This window comes from Colias croceus, chromosome 8 (genome assembly GCF_905220415.1).
Source record: "Colias croceus chromosome 8, ilColCroc2.1".
NCBI classification, from domain to species: Eukaryota; Metazoa; Arthropoda; class Insecta; order Lepidoptera; family Pieridae; genus Colias; species Colias croceus.
In genome coordinates this window covers 2,573,468-2,591,261 of record NC_059544.1, presented here as the reverse complement: position 1 = coordinate 2,591,261, position 17,794 = coordinate 2,573,468, and the positions used below count along the sequence as shown (strand labels likewise).

Here is a 17,794-nt window from a genome sequence, read left to right as displayed (position 1 = left end):
ATATAAAATATAAGAAAATACGGTCTGAATGGGTGATATATATGAATATCTTTTTTATTATTCTAAAATAAAAAAAATGTTGTGTGGTTTTATGAAACCACGGTAAAAGTGAAACTTTTTTTCACACTATAGACATTTAACTAAAAATTATCGTATTTGTACGATAATTATTATCGTACGTATCGTGCGTCACGCGACATGCGCTACACAGACCAAAAAGATTGAGACGATGTAATAAAAGTTTCACTTTAAAAAAATATATTATTTTTTAATATTCGTAGATTCTGCAATTTTCCATAAGTTATTTTAGAAAACACATTTTCTCATGCGTTTAAGAGACTTCGATTTATCACTTATTATTCAGTAGGTTTAATATTAAGTATACGACAAAAATAATTTTGTTTTCTCAGTCTAGTCTTCTCAGAATAGTTTCACGTACCTGCCTAACTCGTAACTGTATTATATTTAAAAAAAAATCTTGTAGCAATTGCAACGTCGCAGTGATTAAAAAATTAGCATGAATTATTAATAATGAACTAAAATAGCATATACCTAAGTCTGGGCTGTTCTACTTTGCATGAAGCCTTACAGAATATCACTATGAATAGAACTTATCGATCTCATGTCCTATTCAAATGTGTTCTGTGATGGATATTACAAATAATTGCATGATGTACTGTCGAAGCGTGAAATATCTGATCAGTATACTGTTATACTCAATATGTATAATGTATATACCTTATGGTATATAGTAAGTGAAGTCCCATGCCCCCTAGTGGGGTAAGGGGCAGATGCATTATACATCTGTTTCACTGATCGATTTTCTATGAGGAAAAGTAGGTGATCAGCCTTCTGTGTCCTGCCAGACCGAGGCATTTTTGTTTTCTTCGTCTCTACCGGGAATCGAACCCAGGACCCCTCGGTTCTACGCTCACGCGGCAACCACTGTACCAAGGAAGCGGTAAAATAAAATAAATATTTAAACTAACTCTCAACCTCAATAATATTCTTTTACTCACATACAAAATGGACAAAGTCTGGAAGAAATGGTACGAAAATCGTTAAAATTTTATTCCCGTCGGGACGTGTAGGTACAATAAATCGATAAAACTCGTAAAACATTTGTATGTTTACGACGCAATTGAATCGGTACCGGGCGTCGGACATCGGTCGTTCGTATCAATTATTAAAACCCCTGTATCGATTTTGGTCATTTACTTCCAACTGTCCTTTACCCTTGGTTAAGATTGTGGTACACTGAGCATTTCTTTGAATTATTAATTTTTATTTTGTATTAGTAATCTGATATACAAGATACCACTTGCAAAAAGTGCGATAATAAGATGCGGTTCCTTAAATGAAAATAATAAATAACAAACAAACTGTTTTATTTTTATCTTTTAGATTTTCCTACCAAGCATCAATGTCAACGTTTAATAGACTAAACAAAATTTAATTTGTCACAAATTGCAAACGCCTATGCATTGATGTATTGCAATGCCTACGAGTAGGTATTGCATTACATCAATGAAAATTAATTGTAGAGTCTTTACTATACATTTATGTTAGAGCTTTATTTATTAATTTTAATTATTTATTTATAAATACTTTTTTGCACTTAAATATAACAAAACAAGAAATAACTACTACTAACACTTTCTCTAATAACACGTTCATATCACAGTTGACAGATATATACTACGTTTCATATGTTGTAAATGAACGTGTTAGTAGGAAAAGTGTGTTCATATTATGTTGTAATTACCTGTTATTGTTTATTACATTTTAATAGAATATAATAAGTCTACAATAAATAATAATTAACTAATCAATGTGAACAAACGTTGGTATTTATAATACAAAAAATGCCAGTATAATATTATAATTATCTACATACAATTAGAATATGCAACGAATAGTAATAGATAATCTTATTTATCATTATACATTTCTGAACAAAAATAAACAATTATATTTTAAGGATTAAATCCTTTATCTTCTCTCAGTGTACCCGCAGCCCATTTTGGCTATTGTTCCTTAGCTACCGGGGAAACTTCGATAATATCGTGTTTAAAGTTATTACTCAGTCCAGTCTATTATTAGTAAAACTGTACGGCTACAAATTACTTGGGGCAGCGGAAAATGTTCTTGTCTATTACATTTTTAAGTAATTATACGTTATTATAAGGATATTATAGATTCTAATGGAATATTGATTTTTGAAGAATATGACAATAGTTATGAATGTTTTGTTCGTTTGTTTTTGTGATCGATATAATTTCGATTAGGGAATAAAGGAAATGGAATAATGTAGTTTATTATATAGGTACCTATAAAGCGTAGTGCTCTCAAAATCTTTAATAGGCTTAATGGATTACGGAAAATGAAAATCTCCGCTTTTCCTTAGAATCGATTTAAAATTCGTTATCAGTGTATATTTGATTAAATTGTTTTCGTAAGCAATCTTCTATATTTGATATTGTGTAAATGCTATTAGGTATGAGCATAATATTTGAAACATGTTACAAATGCTAAGGCGAGTTTCCATGAGGGCGTAAATCTGAATTAACTGGTTTAACGTAAATTTTAATACAACTTTTTAAAGTTCCACATGTATTTCAAAGTTTTTGTAATCAAAGTTTCATAATGTAAATATATATTCATAAATAGATTATTAGTAGTAGCACACAATTATTATTATAATGAAATGTTTTGGCTTTACACATACGTAGAGTCATAATTTTTTATATAAAGTGCATAAGAGTAAATAAGTAAGAATTAATCTTATGAACTTTATATAAAAAATTTCCACGTTGAAGTTAGTAAGTGGATACATAAGATAATAAATAAATAAATATCTTAGAGCTTAAAATACTGACCAACTACTAAATGCAAGCAGCATGTCCCATGGGAAACTGTGAGACTGCACTTTATGAACAATATGAGGGAATAATTTAATCACATAATATTCTATACTAATATTATTATTATAAAGAGAAAAAATTGTGTGTAAGTTTATATTGAATTGGCTCAGAAAGAACTGTACGGATTTGGATGAAACTTTACAATAAACATGAGTTATAGAAATACGCCATAAGCTAGTATAGTGGTGGACTGTAATAAATGAAATATTTCTGCATAATCATAAGAATCATAAGAAATATAAGGAGTAATAACAAGTCATTGGATAAGTCTTCAATGCGATGTTTATTTGTGAAAAATTCTTAATTTTTCCTCAATAATAACGTAAATATACTATAGATCGTTAAACTCAAAAACAGTAATTAGGTAGCACCACCAAGAAAAATACAAGAAAAATGTCCCCCAACGGCTCAACCTGTCAATTTAACTTGCTCAAGTCGTGATTTCCTTTCCTACCTTAGCGACAAAACGTCATAGGATCTACATTTACTAAAGTGGGCTACTCACACACCTGCAACAGGGACAATCTGATGCTGCACAGCGGTCGGAGCAATTTACGTTGTTCTCTAAATTGCCCCTGCTTGCCTATACATAAAAATTAAGGAACCAATTAAGTACAATTGCATTATTGCCCCTGCTGCAGGTATGTTCGTAGCCCTCTTAACATCTCAAGATTTAATGCAAAACTAATATTAAAACATCAGTGGCGCAGTCACCCACAACTCGGATATTTTATTTATTACGACTGGATGAAAGCGCTAGAAATAAATTCTGTTTATTCGAAAGATTCCACCAAGATTGTTTTTATCTGGTACCTACGTTGTGTTTGAATGCTAAGTGTTTTATGGAATCGGCAACTGAACGGAGTATCGTACCGTATCGTATCGTATCGTATTTACGTTTGCTCTACATACTATTTACTACAATTACTAATTACTAATTAATTAATTATTAATTAATTTTAATTTTACTCTATTTATTACAATTGTTATTTATAGTCACACGTATAGATTATGATGAATAAATTTTCTATTTCTATGTTGAACATACGTAAAATTTAATGTTATTACAATTAATTTTATCGTATTTTATAGGTAAATTAAAATAAATTAAACAATTACATAAAAATGGATTTTATTCTGAATTAAATAACGAAATAAATTGAAATAAACATGAAATCTTGCCGCGAAAAAGTCTTACAAAACTTTCGGTTAGAGACTTCCCGCCCACGCTTTGCCCAATCAAATGGCCATCTGAGATCCCATAAATTGCTCAAAATAAAGAAACGCACGGTAATTGGCATCTGTTCAACATTTTCCAAGCATTTGTCAATGAAAAAGTGAATATTATCGTATCGATTAGTGCGTCCGATGCGTCTATATATGAAAATAATTTGTTCCACTTGTCTAACGGTCAGTTGTGACTTACTTGCGGTAAAGAGTGGTGCTTGCTTGCACCACGTGGGCTCGGTTTGTGTTTACGTGTGTGTTTGTGTGTGTGTAGTGATCGTTTTTGTACTAGTGTGAGTATCGTGTAGTGGGATTCGCATTTTTGGACTACTTTTGAGTAAACGAGAGTTCTAAAGTAAGGATTATTTATTTTTATCTAGTTTATTTCTTATTATGTAGTTTTAATGTAATCGATTAAATCGTTCTAAAAATGATGTATTTTTAGAATTTCATTAGATTAGATTGAATGTGATTTCTCAAAGTACTTGGAAATAGTTCAACAAACATCGAGTATGTTTACGAATGTTATCGTCTAGTAATATAATGCAAATATTTATTCGTCCCGTATCTGATAAGAAATTGGTACCATGAGTGATGAGATGGGTTTGTATTGAAAACAATATAACATTGTGGATTCCGTACCCTATAAAAAATTATTTATTATAAATTTGAACATTTTCATTTATTACTGCAATAATAATATATTTTACCTATACATGAACCTAAACAATAATAAGTTGATGTTATTATTGCATTGTTTTTTTAAGCTTTTTGTAACATTATCTACTAAATAATTTCTAGTGGTACCTACAATGGACTGTTACTTCCAGTGTATTCTTAACATTTTTTTTAATGAATTTATTTTTACACAAAAAAACACAATCTAATCCAGTAGTGAATTCATGATAATGATAAAGAATATCACAAAATTAATTGACAATGCAAAAAAGTAAACTAGATGTCCCTTTAATGACCCGCAAGTTATCATCTTGGGTCAACGCATTTTGCAATATCGTTATCTCTTTCCTTGATCATGGATGTTCGTTCTGTCCTTGTCCCTCACTATCTAGTGCTTCTAGTTAATAACGTCTAGTAAATTAAATTACATAATGATACAATAAGTGGAATATTTAATAGTATTCAACATTCAGAAGCAAAAATCGTTGTATTTCAAATGCATAGATGTAGTCAATTAATAATCATAACTACGTGGTGTATCGAAGAAATAAAACAAACTTCATTAGCAGCAGTAATAATATAATAATAATAATGCATAATATTTCCATGAAAAAACTGATAAAATTTAGAATAATACATTTTTCTAGACTCACTCTAAAACTGATTCTTTAAAACCAACTTACTAACTATTGATTAATTATCATTAATAGTAAATGACTCTACCTACAATATATTATTATATAGACAAATTATTATGTCTGGTAATGATTTAAGGTAATTTTATGTAATAAAAATAGTTTATCACACAATACTTACATGTTTAATACATTATTTCTAAATCTTGAATGTAGAGCAAACAAAAAAAAATGGTTAAAATATTTACTATGAAACGTCAATTTCTCTGAATGGGTGTTTGTTAATCTTTCACGCAAAAACAACTGAACGGATTTTGATGAGCACGTGATTATGCCAGAATAAAATGTGGTTAGTTCCGCGTGTGAAACCGCGAGGCAGAGCTTGTTTCCATACACCTAACTCTGTTTCCATCCCATTTCCATTTCTATTGAACAACCATATCCTTCGTTACGGATGTCTAGGCATTCAACTTTAGGCGCATTCAACTTACCACATTACAGTACTTTTCTTATTTTATAATACTATAAAAAATATTTTTCTAAATTGTGTCCAATATGGTGTACGATTTTTCATTAAATCCTTCCTGCTAATATTATAAATGCGAAAGCATGTGAGGATGTATGTTTGTTATTCTTTCACGCAAATGCTACAGAACCGATAACAATAAAATTTGGTACGTAGGTAGATGAATACCCAGAATAAGATATAGGCTACTTTTTATCCCGGAAATCCCACAGGAACGGGAACTATACGGGTTTTTCTTTGAAAACGCGGGCGAAGCCGCAGGTGGATATCTAGTAATTCATAATATTATTGGATAATATTATTAATGGGTATACTCTATCATACACAAGTGATAACTGCGTTAAAAACAGCCGACTTCAAACTTGCACTTGCAAAATTTACAAATACCTACAGACAAAAATGCTCATAAAATAAAAACTACAGGGCCTATTTAAAGAAAAATTTTTATGGGACCAATTCGACACCATCCCGCATCGAACAAAAAAAGAATCACGTAAATCGGTTCAGAAACCTCGGAGTAATCGGTGTACATACATAAAAAAAAAAATATACCGGCCGAATTGATAACCTCCTCCTTTTTTTTGAAGTCGGTTAAAAATGACTGAAAGAGTGTAAATGAAGTTGGATACAGTAATAAATAGTTTCGAAGAGTCTTAAGGTACCTAAAACAGTAATAACTCTAGGTCATGTAGTCCTTCTTAATTCTAAATTAAATAAAAACGATGTACAAAAAATAATGCTCTACCCTTGCTCTACCTATCATAAATATACATTTGTCAAAACATCGTTTTATACTTTCAAATTGTATTATGATACACACAGTAACATTTATATCTGTTATTCTTACAATACATTACATAAACCAAACAATTTTAAATACAATTTCCTTGCAGAAACATAAAATATTGCATTCCAAACAGTAGATCGAATAATCCTTCCATTAAAATAGTCACGAAGATGTCAAACAAGAAATTTCAAAGTATACTTTGTTTCTCGGTCGAGATTTTGGTTTGTAAAGTTTTAATTGAAAATATTCAGAAGACAATCGCAATACACGAGAAAGTTTCCGACGGTCTAGTAACTAGTTGATTGTACAATGGTGGGATGGCAAAATGTTTTACAATTTTATAGCTATGCTGTGTAAAATAATAATAGGACATTAGGCAGGGTGCTTATAAAGTTTACAATAATTTCTAGGACAGTATCATTATGAACTATATAGCAAATGCTTCATTTATTAGATTTAGGGAAATATGATTCTGATTCTGAAACATATAATAGATTTAGCATTTAATTATAAATGTTTTTAATGTAACCAAAAGTTTTTAAGTTTTCGTTTCTTTAAAGTCGTCGTTTCAGCCGTGGGACGTCCACTGCTGGACAAAGGCCAGACAAAGTACGACCGGTCACCGGCGGCCTGCATCCAGCGGCTCCCTACCACTCGGACCAGGTCGTCCGTCCATCTTGTGGGAGGTCATCCCACGCTTCGTCGTCCAGTTCGTGGCCTCCATTCCAGAACCTTTTTGCCCCAACGGCCATCGGTTCTACGGGCTATGTGTCCCGCCCATTGCCACTTCAACGTGCTAATCCGGCGAGCTATGTCGGTGACTCCGGTTCTCCTACGGATTTCCTCATTTCTGATTCGATCTCGTAGGGAAACTCCGAGCATAGCCCTTTCCATAGCACGTTGGGTGACGCTGTGCACAAGGCCCAGGGTTAGAAGCCACGTCTCTATTCCGTAGGTCATCACTGGTAACACACACTGCTCGAAGACTTTAGTCTTCAGGCACTGAGGGATTTTGGACGAAAAGATGTTCTTTAACTTCCCGAACGCTGCCCATCCGAGTCGGATTCGACGATTGACCTCCTTCCCGAAGTTGGACCTGCCTAATTGGACGGTTTGTCCTAGGTAGACATATTCGTCAACAACTTCGAGAGTAGAGTTTCCAACAGAGACTGGAGTGGGCACAACATGGACATTCGACATGATTTTCATGATTTTAAAGTAAATCATTAAAATTATTTGTAAAGTTTATTGAAATAAAAATCGTATTAGAAAAAACACAAGAGGAATTTGAAAAGAACTTGTTGTTTTGAAAATAACATTCTCAAATTTCAAACTACAACTAAATTGTTTCCACCAAAACAACAATCTAAAATTGACCAGTCGTCTCACAATGCATTTAAACCGTTTTTCGCAAAATATTCGACAACTAAACATTAATCACCTGATAATAACATTCTAGCAATGCGTTATAGTTGAAAAAAACAAGTGAATGTGCGAAAAAATGTTAATTTCGATGCACAGGAGAATATAAAATGCGAATGCGTGGGCGCGGCCTCCAAATTATAATTATTTCGGTCTTGCAATTCGAATCACTCGGCTGCAAGAACGGTGTCGCTATAACAAAATCGTTCCAGAAAAATCTCGATATGATCTTACGTTGACGGGAATAGCGGGTGCTAATTACTGAAATATATTAACCGTAGAATCGGGTTTGTAATTTTAATCCTACTCATATTATAAATGCGAAAGTTTGTATGGATGTATGGATGTTTGTTACTCTTTCACGTAAAAACTACTGAACCGATTACAATGAAATTTAGCACACATATAGAGGGTAACTTGGATTAACACATAGGATAGTTTTTATCCCGGAAATCCCACGGGAACGGGAACTATGCGGGTTTTCCTTTGCAAACGCGGGCGAAGCCGCGGGCGGAAATCTAGTTTCTCTATGAATATTTGAGTTTTTTTTGGAGACTGTGTAAGATATAATTCACTAGCTACGCTTCACGGTTTCACCTACATGGCTCCACTCCTGATGGTCTTAGCGTGATGATAGCCTATTATAGCCTTCCTCGATGAATGGACTATCTAACACCGAAAGAATTTTTCAATTCGGACCAGTAGTTTCTGAGATTAGTGCGTTCAATCAAACAAACAAAATCTACAGCTTTATAATATTATTATTATAGATTTCAAAATTAATATTAAGTTTGAATAAGATTCCAATTACAAGGTTATTTAATACATTACAATGGAATACAAAATTAGGCGCAGATTTATGTATTTGTAGAAACATTTAAATCAATTTTCAACTAATTAAAATCATATTTTTTTGATATTTAGTTTTATAATATCATGTCCAATGTGGTAATATAAACTCGACTACATTATACAAATAAAATTCGTTTGAAATGATAACTAGTTAAAAAAAAATCATAAACTCGAGCTTTTACGAGCTAAATCGCTCCAGTTTTCTGTGTTTTAGTTTTTAAATTAAACAATTTATTTAAAACTCTTTGATACTGAAAATCATGTTCCTTGTATAAATCCCCGTGTAACAAACACGTGACCTCGCACCGAAGATCTCTTCAACCGACCTAAAGCTCGGAACAAAATTCTTAGCATTCCCTTCCATTCTAGGAAGAAAGATCGATTATATTGTAGACATACATTTTATTCAATAAATTTCCTAGTATTCATGTTCGTTACTGTTGAATCAAGTTTATTGAAAAATAACAGTAAAGTATAAAAAAGTAATAATTTATATAAAACAATCATCGTGTATTTCATAAACCGATTGTTGAAGATGCCACTGACTTGAAAAGTACAAAATTATAATATTTTAAAAGCTTGTTGGTAAAAACTGATTCATAATCGATTTTGAAACTAGTGGTCCGCCCCGGCTTCGCCCGTGGTACATGTCTACATTTTCTCCACATAAGAACCATCTTCGTACTTCAAGGAATACAATAAAAAAATAACGAAGCCGTACTCGAGTTTTGCGTTTACCAATTGACGTATTATGTTTGGCGCTTCATTTTTATTAAATAAATGTAATTATAAACTCTATCATATCTCTATTTCACTTAAAACGGAAAGCAACAAGTTACTAAAATTAGAATGATTTACTATTCGCGAAAGATATATGAGCGAAATTAACCTATTTTAACTCAATTTGTCTATCATTTCAGTTGTGCTATTCGAGGAATCACAAATATCTAGAGATGCAATTAAATAATATTTTGTTAATGCAAATTCCTTACTAAAGACTTACCTACTGTATTTATGATAGGACTGACTGAATATAAAAACAAACATTACCTACATTTTTATGTTTTATTTAAGAAAATTTAATTAACTCGCTTTCATCACACTAAGATTTACTTTCTAAATAAATTATTGAAGCCTATCAAAATATCTAGACACGCGGCAGCGTGTCAAGCCGAGTTCAAGCGAAGAGAACTGGCGAGCAGCAGCCGTGTGTATATTTACACGAACCATTTCGAGCCACTTTTCACCCCCTTATAACTCGAAAACTATTTAAGTTATATAAACCAAATTTGGTACATATCAAGAGGACCTCAAGATAAACAAGAACCTTAAATTTCATAAATACTGATTAAACAGTTGCGTAGATATTAATATGCAAAAATCGCAATTTTTAAGACTGACTGACTTATAGACATATACAAAACCTAACCCACTTCCAGATGACCTAGAAAGTTCAAATTTTGTAATCAGCTAGGTAATAGTGAGTGTACAAAGGAAAAAATCAGAAAATACTGAATTTATCTGTATTTAATTTTTTTTTCAATGACATTAATTTTGCTTGTATGGAAAAATGGAAAAGTTTAAAAAAATAGAAAATAGTATATTCACCTTACTAGTCTTAAAAAATAGATCAAAACTAATCAGTGGCCGAAAAAAATTTTGAGATCCATCAATAAATGACTGAGATATAGATTATTGAAGTTTACATATTTTAGGACGAAACATCTGTAGATTCGAAGCGCCTCTGACATCACACTCACTCGCGCTAGTATCGCTAGGGCGGATTACTTCGATTGCATGATTTCTTTACTCAAAACTGTTATTAAACGTAAAATAAAATAAAATTGTAATAAAAATATTGCTCATACAGTTAAAAATCTTAATATATATAAATCTCGTGTCACAATGTTTGTCCTCAATGGACTCCTAAACCACTTAACCGATTGTAATAAAATTCGCACACCATGAGCAGTTCGATCCAACTTGAGAGATAGGATAGTTTAAATCTCAAATCGTTGTAGAGAAAGCGGGTGAAGCCGCGGGCGGTAAGCTAGTAATAATATATAATTTTACATATTCACATTTATTTATTCTTTATTTATGAGTGTTTACTGTTTAGTTTAGTTTTAATTTCAGTGTAAATAAATAAATAAATAAATAAAATCTTTATTTTGCTTTAAACATGGTATTCAATGGTGATACAATTATATTAATAAAGCACAAACATGTTTAGCCAATACAAGCATGCAAAAATAATTACCATAAATGGTGTAATGGAAGAAGGCTTCGTCGAAGGTCGAAATGATTTAATTTGCGTTATATTAATATGAGTGAAACATCTTTAGGCGCGTTTAGAGTAAAATTTCAAGATCGCGTCATGGCAATACCGTAACGTCATGGAGTAAGGCGACGATTCTTCTACAACGATCTTTGCATCTTGGTAATAGTGTGTGTACAAATTCACGCTGGATGTTTAGAAAATCATGCAATCTAATAAACAGAAAACGAGTTTAAAAAATTGCAGATAATGACGGGGCAATGTGCGCTGACATTCATAACATACAATAAAATATAGAAAATAATACTAAACAAACCATACAGAGAAACCGCAAGAAAAAAAAAATCGTATATAAAAAGTATTATATTTATAAAGTAAATCAAATTTGCAGAGTAATTTTCTGTACAAAAAGTAATGATATCCCACCAAAAACATAAATGTAAAAATTGGAGCCGAGTTCAATCGTTGACTTAATTTGCCAAAAAAAGAAATGAGATCTAAATGTGTGCCAAGTTCTGCAGACAGTCCAGAAATTTATTTACAAAGATGTATTAAGTTCTTAGGTTGAGTGAAAACTCAATTGTTTTATTTTCCCTTAGAGAACAATGTTTATTCCAAAATATAACTTTTTTAATTTGAATAATATAATTATTTTCACAAAGCAAACAACTAATGACCTATTGAACCCCATAATTTGATGAGGCTAGTTTTACATACTGTTTATATTTTGTGAGGTTCTAAAAACTAGCCTCATCAAATTATGGGGTTCAATAGGTCATTAGTTGTTTGCTTTGTGAAAATAATTATATTATTCAAATTAAAAAAGTTATATTTTGGAATAAACATTGTTCTCTAAGGGAAAATAAAACAATTGAGTTTTCACTCAACCTAAGAACTTAATACATCTTTGTAAATAAATTTCTGGACTGTCTGCAGAACTTGGCACACATTTAGATCTCATTTCTTTTTTTGGCAAATTAAGTCAACGATTGAACTCGGCTCCAATTTTTACATTTATGTTTTTGGTGGGATAATAATTTCTTAAACATCAAAATGTTCAATTTTATTATAACAAACTATTCTAGTCAATTAAAACTTTCGCAAGTCTTCATATTATATTACCAGAGAGACTTGAAACTGAAAATACTGCGAAGGTAATATTATAAAAATAAAATTTATCGTGTGCGCATTGTAGAGAATATAGTATTGTTACTCACTTAATTATTATTGATGTAGTTTGTATAATATTCATCAACTCATAGATATGAATTATATTATTTTAGTAGCAACACAATTTTAGTTTCAGTATCCTGTCCATTTTCCTTTTTAGTAGGCAACACTCGTGTGGCAGTAGTGAGTAGTCTATGAGCTTTACTTACACTTACCACCAGGCAATACGTCTGCTTATTTCTGCCTCTCCTTCTAATACCATAAACAAAATCAATATTTGTGTAGAATCACAGTTAATTTATACGTTTATTTCACGTTCAAACCATCTAAATCCGAGTTTCCACTATTTCTAATGGTGTATGCCTTTATTGCAAGCTTGCAGATTTCATTATAAGCATAATTTGCTAAGCCCCCAACTAATAGAATGTACCGAGTTGGCGCTAACAATTTCATATGCATCAGGGCGCCCGTGAAATTCGGTTAAGTACGTATTTTGGATCGCCTCCAAAACAATTAGTGTACATAGTACCGACCTGTCTTAATGCGGTTAGCGTTGTGCTCATGTCTTTATGAAGATTTTATTGTATGCATTTATTTTCAACCGATTTCTAGAAAAGCTATAGGTACTTTAAGGGTTGGCTCGTAGAGATCGCTACCTAGCGATAAGGCCGCCTATTTCTTGTTTTATGTGTTGTGTGTTTTTGTATTTGATTTTTTAAGCAATAAAGAATTAATATTCGTTCCTTCAAAAGCTTCTTAATTCAACTGTATTTTTTTGAAGTGAAATTTCTTTAGGCGCGTTGAGAGTAAAATTTCAAGGTCGCGTCATGGCAATACCCTCACGTTATAGAGTAGGTAAAGCGACGATTTTGGTATTTTTGAATCTTGCCAAAGAAGTTTCACTTCTGACACCTGTGCTCGGCACACACGCTCTTTTTATTAAGTAGCCTACCTGCCATTTCAATTTTGGCCCCTTATTGACAGTTTATTTATTTGTAAAAAAAAATTGGCAAATTTAACACGTTCACTGCGGCATGTCCAGTATCGGGCCATGAGCGACTACACCACAGTGCGGCGCCCAAAATCGCAGTTTTCACCGTGGTGCGGCGAGGTTTTTTATATGTTAATCAATGACTAGAAAAGAGACAAATATATTTTTGTGATCACAGTTTGAAGTAGGACTCAATTTCGTTTAAAAATCGTATGGCAAAATATTGGACACACGCATAGAAAAGAAACCGTTTCTTTTGTGTGCGGCATGTCAAATATTTTGCCATGGACAAGCACTTCATGCCGCACTGTACTGCGAGCGCGCCGCGTGTCAATCTCGCATAGTGATGTACCAGGACCGCACGCGTCGTTATCAAATTTTTAAATGACAATGATACCTTAGAGGCTTTAGTTTTTTACTTTCTTTTATTTCGTAGCATAAATGCAAAAATGTGATGACAGTTGTGAAAATAATATAAAACATTAAAACAAAAGTTACTGAACAAATTAAAACAAAAGTTACTGAACAATTTCCTGATAGTACTCTATCCTTGTTACCTTGTTTTATATGTGTTTTTTTTTTGTATCGACGATCTCGTTATCTGTTAAAAAACAGACTGAAATATACAAAATTGATTTATATCGATATCGATGTTTTATTTTACAGTGTTTCCCATCGCTATTACTGTAAACATGCCGTATCAACGCAGTGCGGGATGGCAAATAATTTTTCACAAAATCAGGGGTTTACATTTTCCCTCATATCTTTTAAACTATTGGGTCAAACTAAAAGCTATTTATGCGGTATATACAAGACTATATTATATACTATTATCCGTAAAAATTTTTTTTGAAATATCTTGAAATTTCATGAAATTATTAACCTTCAAAGTCAGTAGGTGCGATGTGATAAAAATGGCTCATGACGCACAGTGGTGAACTTGCCGATGTGAAGTATGGAAGACATGCCGCAACAACGGTAAGTTTGGCATTTTAGGTGCCGCAGTGAACGTGTTAAGGAACAGTTTTCCTTTTAAAATGATGATTGAAAATTCCTCGTTTTTATTACTATTAATTAAAGATCTATAACAATTCCATTTATTATAATGTTAGCATTTTTATACTACCTATAATAATTGTATTTACTAGCTGCACTTCGCGGTTTCACCTGCGTGGCTCCGCTCCTATTGCTGAATGGGTTATCTAACACCGAAAGAATCCTTCAAAGCGTTCAAACAAACAAATAAACTCTTAAGCTTTATTGTTATAAATAATACGTATGAGTAATGTTTTACTCATACGTATAGATAGCTGTACTAATATATTGGGAACTGTATTATGTGGAGAGAATGTTAGCTTAAGTATTTATATTATATTATTATGTATATGAGAAGAATAATTAATTAACAGAGAGCTTTAAAAAGTTTACGTGTTTGTAGTAAATTAAGATATAGGTACAATACAAACAGTATAGATACATGTATGTACAGTACGATCACAACAAAGTGCAACAACCCTATTTACTACGATATTAATTACCCTATGTTATTGTGTTACTATGACAATAATACCATATTAGCGACTGTATATTGTATAATATGTAGTACACTATTGACGTTCCTCGCATTGTTTTGATTGTAATGAATCTGATTAATTTGATGGCTACGTATATTACAATGTGATATGTCCTTTTGTGACAAGCTTTGTTTCTACAGAAGACATGTTGCGTTTTGTAGTTTAATTAACCGGGCTTAAAATTATTTGTAATTTGTAATTACTCATAGAAGATACTTGCTAATATTTTTATAATACGAAAGTAACTTGGTATCTCTATCTTTATCTTCATTAGCCTAAATCACTGTAGTGATTTCGATAAAATTTGGTATAAGGACAGCAGTTAGAGATTTAGAGAGTAGGATAGGTTTTATTTCGAAACTATGCAAGTTTTCCTTTGACTACGCATGCTAAGCCGCGGGTGGAAAGCTAGTATAAATACAGGGATTCAAGGTTTTTAAGAAGGTATAATCTACCTTATATTATAATATTACACCCGGACCCGTGCGAAACCGTGGCGGGTCGGACAAATTAGTGTTTAATACATCACAAAATGCTAGTTGTAAATACACTGACCATTTACTTCATTCCTTTTTCTATACATTCGAAATAAAAATGGTAATATGCCATTAGTATGATCGATACAGTCAATTGTTGATAAGGCAGTTACTTAGATACGGTGGACATTGAGTATTGACCGACCGTAATAGAGGAAATAAAGGAGCCATTACATTTGTATTTACATTTTCTTTTTTGTTAAGTATTTTTTATAGAGCTTTATGTAATGTACAATGAATTTGATTTGTCTGTAAAACTTGGTAAGTAACAGTTTAGTCTTTATTAATTTTTTATTGAGAGTAAAACATGTTTTTATTTTAAATAGATATTGATTGATCAGTTTAAAACTCTGTACATTAGATAAAGTGTAGAGCTTATTTATATCTAAATGAGTAACTTTAAAAATGCAGATGCAGGATCTAAGAAACATGTAAATTATAAATATTCGATAATTATCTATGGTTTTATCAGTCAGTCTATGGTTTTAATATATAATGTATAGGGTGTATATCAAGTCATCATCATCATCATCATCATCAGCCCATATACGTTCCCACTGCTGGGACACGGGCCTCCTATGAGGGTACAGGCCATAATCCACCACGCTGGCCAAGTGCGGGTTGGCGGATGACACATGTCGTCGAACTTTTTAATTCTTCGACATGTCGGTTTCCTCACGATGTTTTCCTTCACCGTTCGAGCAGTGGTGATGTTACAACATGCGCAGATAAATTGAAAAATCAATTTATTTCCTGCGCGCTCGCCTGGTCTCGAACCACGGACTTATCGATTCGAAGTCCGAGGTCTCACCACTGAGCCACCACTGCTCTTATATATATCAAGTATGAATATAATTTCCAAATTTCTATCTAAATCAAATCTCTCTATTGTATACTAAATTGACTCATTGACTCTTTTATTGTTTGATTTTTATATATCTACAATCTACATATTTATCCATAATTATTATATAAACGTTCAAGTTCTAAATTTAAAAATTGTCAAGTATAGATTAAGTATGAGAGCCATATTTTGAAAAATAATAATTTTAATGTCGTACCCAGTGTAAATGTAACTTAATGGGCGGCGTTTGGCACATTTATTATTAAAACTTGATTACAGCTTCGTTTAACGTTCCTTCTGACGGGTCACCAATGAATTTTTTAAACCTGCATTGAAGAAATAGCAAGAGGGCACAATTTAAATAATCCCATGAGCGTATTTAGGATGCTTAAAATATTTTTAGGGAACATTTTTACGATTTCTTAAAGATGTGCTTTTAATATGGTGTTGTCGTTAATATTACAAGGGGGAGTGAAGCTAAATAATTAATCTGTTTAGATATTTTTGTCTCAAAAAATAACTACTTAAAATTATATCGTTTTTTTGCGATTATTTTTAGAGTTAGTTTTTACGTTAAAATATTATGATAATTAATGCAATATGAATTGACGTAAAAAAATCACAAAGCAGTGTATACACAGTTCATTATAAACTAAACTTTCAAAGTATATAATATTATATAACCACAGTATATATCACAGTCACTGTCACGGCAAAAACTGGTATTTCCATTTTTATCCCTTTTCAAATTCTGAGCAATCATGAGTCGTAACTTTTATACTACCTTTGCTTTGTTTATTTTTCAATTAACGTTTTATTTATGGACACTAAATCGATATACCGTTGACAACGTTTCGTGTTTTCGTAAAATTACCAAAGAAGTCACGTTTTGAACTTCGAAGAAAATTTAATATTTTTTTCGTATCAATTTTCGTAGAAAGCGTATTAAAAAGCAGGGATTGACTTAATTTTGTTTGCATTAAGGCGAAGCTTTGAGAATATACTAAAGTTTACTTTAAAATAATAAGTGAATTATACTAAGATTGTTATGAGGTAAAAAATGGAAAATTTTCATATTAACGTTACTTTCTTAGAACAGATATTAATTATATAACGTGAAAGTTGACTTTAAACAAGATAGAATTATTTAATAAGAAAATTTTCAAAATTTTGTTTGATTAAATATTATCCTCGAAAGGTCAGTCGGACCTAACTAATAGATAATTTTTATATTCTGTTATGTTATATAATACGTAAAATTGGGAGAATTTAAGTGTATCTATCCTGAGATTTTCAAGACATCTTTAACATTTATATCGTCCGTCGATTAAAATACAATTATTACCTTCT

General features: G+C 31.8%; 1 protein-coding gene across 1 annotated transcript in view; it reads left to right on the top strand.

Annotated features, from left to right (window-relative positions):
• Window positions 1–4,361: 4,361 nt before the first annotated feature.
• LOC123693848 (CUGBP Elav-like family member 1) overlaps window positions 4,362–17,794 on the top strand; it is a 306,030-nt gene continuing 292,597 nt past the window's right edge. The window contains exon 1 of the mRNA XM_045639088.1: window positions 4,362–4,506. The gene's annotated coding sequence lies outside the window, so the exon portion shown is untranslated. The remainder of the gene's footprint in view (window positions 4,507–17,794) is intronic.